At 45.3% G+C, this 3,380-nt stretch overlaps 1 long non-coding RNA gene across 1 annotated transcript; it reads right to left on the reverse strand.

Annotated features, from left to right (window-relative positions):
* Nucleotides 1–1,037: 1,037 nt before the first annotated feature.
* LOC115203453 (uncharacterized) lies at nt 1,038–3,380 on the reverse strand. The gene is made up of 2 exons (XR_003880166.1): nt 3,302–3,380; nt 1,038–1,205 (listed from the first exon to the last, which is right to left on the reverse strand). It is a non-coding gene; the product is annotated as an uncharacterized LOC115203453 (long non-coding RNA).

The following is a 3,380-nucleotide window of genomic DNA, read 5'->3' on the forward strand; positions in this document are numbered from 1 at the left end:
GCGAATGCAGTGCAGCGCACAGAAGAAATATCAGCCACGAGATTAAACTTCACTCAGCTTTCTAGAGTTTTCCTTGTTAGTTAACACTAGTTTCCCTTTACTCTGGCAATCGTGATCGAATCAACACAATATTAGCCACTGTCAATGCAACATAGTGAAACAAAACTAATCATGCTGGAGACGTTGCTGTAGGCAGAATGTATCGCAAAAGGATTCTATTGCAACAACTCAGCCTGTACATCTAAACAGACCAGCGGCATAACCAATCAGAGCTGCAGTAGGCCTGTATGCAAAGAGACCATTGCCATATATGGATCTATGCCATTTACTTTGAACTGGACTGTGTTTACAGCTGTGGTCGTGAGTAGATCCACTTGTTTTGAGATCAAAACAAGAGCTGCATGTAGCCACAAGTGTACATTTAGTTAATATCCTTTGCTATTTAGTGAGCTATTATCCCAGTTATAGATCATTTGTAGTCAGCAATAGGTGATTGATTGCTTCCTACAAGAGCACAAAACATCTCCATTGTTTTTGATGTGGGGGCCACTCTGGTAGGCCTACAATATGATCAAATAGCCACAGTAGTCTACTTGGCCACTGTTAAAACTAACTACAAAGCGAGTGGCAGCTTCAGCTTCAGAATTTTCACAATGTTCAAGTTTGCGCTCAGCAGAACTTAAAGGATCTCAGTGCCAGAAAAGATTAGAGGGAACATTGCTCACGACCAACCCCAAATCCTTTTATACGCTTCGAGAAACACTGTGCTACCTCACCAGACCTGTATTAATTGACCGTTTGTTGGGCCAATCAGAGGGCCAAGTGTGCATTTCACAAGCCAATCTGTTGCACATTTTTTTTGCAATGTGCGATGCTGTGGCTACTGTCTCTGGCTACGTGGAGAGTAATGCACTAAGACTCTGTGCCACAAAATGAGTGACAAACCCTTGCCAAATCATTTCAAGTCATCAGTCTCAAGTCAAACTCTGGTCCCAAGTCTTGAGGCTCCAAGTCAAGTCAAGCCTCTAGTTATTTTATTTTCTATCAAGTCGCGTCTGAAGTCATCAAATATGTGACTCGAGTCCACAACTCTGCACATTGATGCAACTGTAGTAAACTATCCAATGTTTAGACAAGTCCACTTCACCAACTGCTTACCTTGAAGTTGGACTTGCATATAGCGGCTGCTTCCTTCATTGCCTCTCCTGAAAAAAACAACCCACAATAGTTAATTGAGACAGATATCAACACCTGATATACCCCCTCATAATATCTCAGAAAATACATGAGCAGTGGAGAGTCAGGACAGAGAGTCACTGTAGAGTCAGGAGAGAGAGAGTAGGGACAGAGAGTCACTGGAGAGAGAGTCAGGACAGAGAGTCACTGGAGAGTCATGAGAGAGAGTAGGGACAGAGAGTCACTGGAGAGAGAGTCAGGAGAGAGAGTTACTGGAGAGTCAGGAGAGAGAGTCACTGGAGAGTCATGAGAGAGAGTAGGGACAGAGAGTCACTGGAAAGAGAGTCAGGACAGAGAGTCACTGGAGAGTCAGGAGAGAGAGAGTCAGGACAGAGAGTCACTGGAAAGAGAGTCAGGAGATAGAGTCAGTGGAGAGTCAGGAGAGAGAGTGTCAGTGGAGAATCAGGAGAGAGTCAGGAGAGATAGTTAGGAGAGATAGTCAGTGGAGAGTCAGGAGAGAATTCCAGTGGAGAGTCAGGAGAGATAGTCGGGAGAGAGAGTCAGTGGAGAGTCAAGAGAGATAGTCAGTGGAGAGTCAGGACAGAGAGTCAGGAGAGATAGTCAAGCCAGAGAGTAAGTGGATAGTCAGGACAGAGAGACAGTGGAGAGAGAGAGAGAGAGAGTGTCACATCAATCTCCTACATGCCCAGAGGAAAACTACAAAAAATGCATGCAGGGAAGAATTAGGCCAATATCCACTAATAATAAAAACTCAAAAAAGAGCAATTAAGTTTTGGAAACATCTAAAATACAGTGACCCCTCTCATATCATTACCAAGCCCTGCAATGCCAAGAGATGAGCAAAGAAAAGAGTCCACTTATCCAGCTGGTCCTGGGGCTGAGTTCACAAACCTGTTCTACTAACACACTGAAGCCTCAGGACCAGAACATCCAATCAATCAGAATAAACCAAATTACAACACAGTCAAAACAAAACTACATTGCTTATTGGGAAACACAAGCACAAAGCAAAATGCAGTGCTATCTGGCCCTAAATCAACAGTACACCATGGTTAACTATTTGACCATGGTTACTGATCAAAACCTTAGAATAACCTTGACAAAGTACAGGCTCAGTGAGCACAGCCTTGCCATTGAGAAGGGTAGACACAGGAAAACCTGGCTCCCTGTAGAGGAAAGGCTGTGCAACCACTGCACAACAGCAGAACCTGAGACGGAGCTGCATTTCCTGACAAAATGTGAAAAATATAAAACAATTAGACAGTGTCATTTCCCCAAATTTGAAACCCTTATTCAAGGTTTCAAATTCAGTGGAGAGAGAGAAAAGATAGTCAGGAGAGAGTCAGTGGAGAGAGAGAGAGTCAGTGGAGAGAGAGAGAGAGAGTCAGTGGAGAGAGAGAGAGAGAGTCAGTGGGAGAGAGAGAGAGAGTCAGGGGAGAGAGAGAGTCAGTGGAGAGAGAGTCAGTGGGAGAGAGAGGAGAGAGTCAGTGGAGAGAGAGAGAGAGAGAGTCAGTGAGAAGAGAGAGAGAGAGTCAGTGGGAGAGAGAGAGAGAGGTCAGTGTAGAGAGAGAGAGTCAGTGGAGAGAGAGAGTCAGTGGAGAGAGAGAGAGTCAGTGTAGAGAGACCGAGTCAGTGGAGCAAGACAGAGTCAGTGGAGAGAGACCGAGTCAGTGGAGAGAGACCGAGTCAGTGGAGAGAGAGTCAGTGGAGAGAGAGAGAGAGAGTCAGTGAGAGAGACTGAGTCAGTGGAGAGAGACTGAGTCAGTGGAGAGAGACCGAGTCAGTGGAGAGAGAGAGTTAGTGGAGAGAGAGTTAGTGGAGAGAGAGAGAGTCAGTGGAGAGAGACTGAGTCAGTGGAGAGAGACTGAGTCAGTGGAGAGACAGAGAGAATCAGGAGAGAGAGAGTCAGTGGAGAGACAGAGAGAGGCAGGAGAGAGAGAGTGAAAGTCAGGACAGAGAGAATGAACAGTCCTGGTCATTAGCAATACAAAGCTCTTAATGGTAAATCATCACCTCCCTTCTCTGTGTGTGCTTAATTACCAGGCAACGCACTCATTCACCAACAATTCCTTTTTACTGTGTGTGTGTGTAAAACCCAACATACCTTTCACTGACACAAACAGGTTAATGTTGAAGGTGAAGGCATCGTCATGGCATAGATAAGGGAGGGGCTTAGGATCCTG

Source organism: Salmo trutta, chromosome 12, assembly GCF_901001165.1.
Source record: "Salmo trutta chromosome 12, fSalTru1.1, whole genome shotgun sequence".
NCBI lineage: Eukaryota > Metazoa > Chordata > Actinopteri > Salmoniformes > Salmonidae > Salmo > Salmo trutta.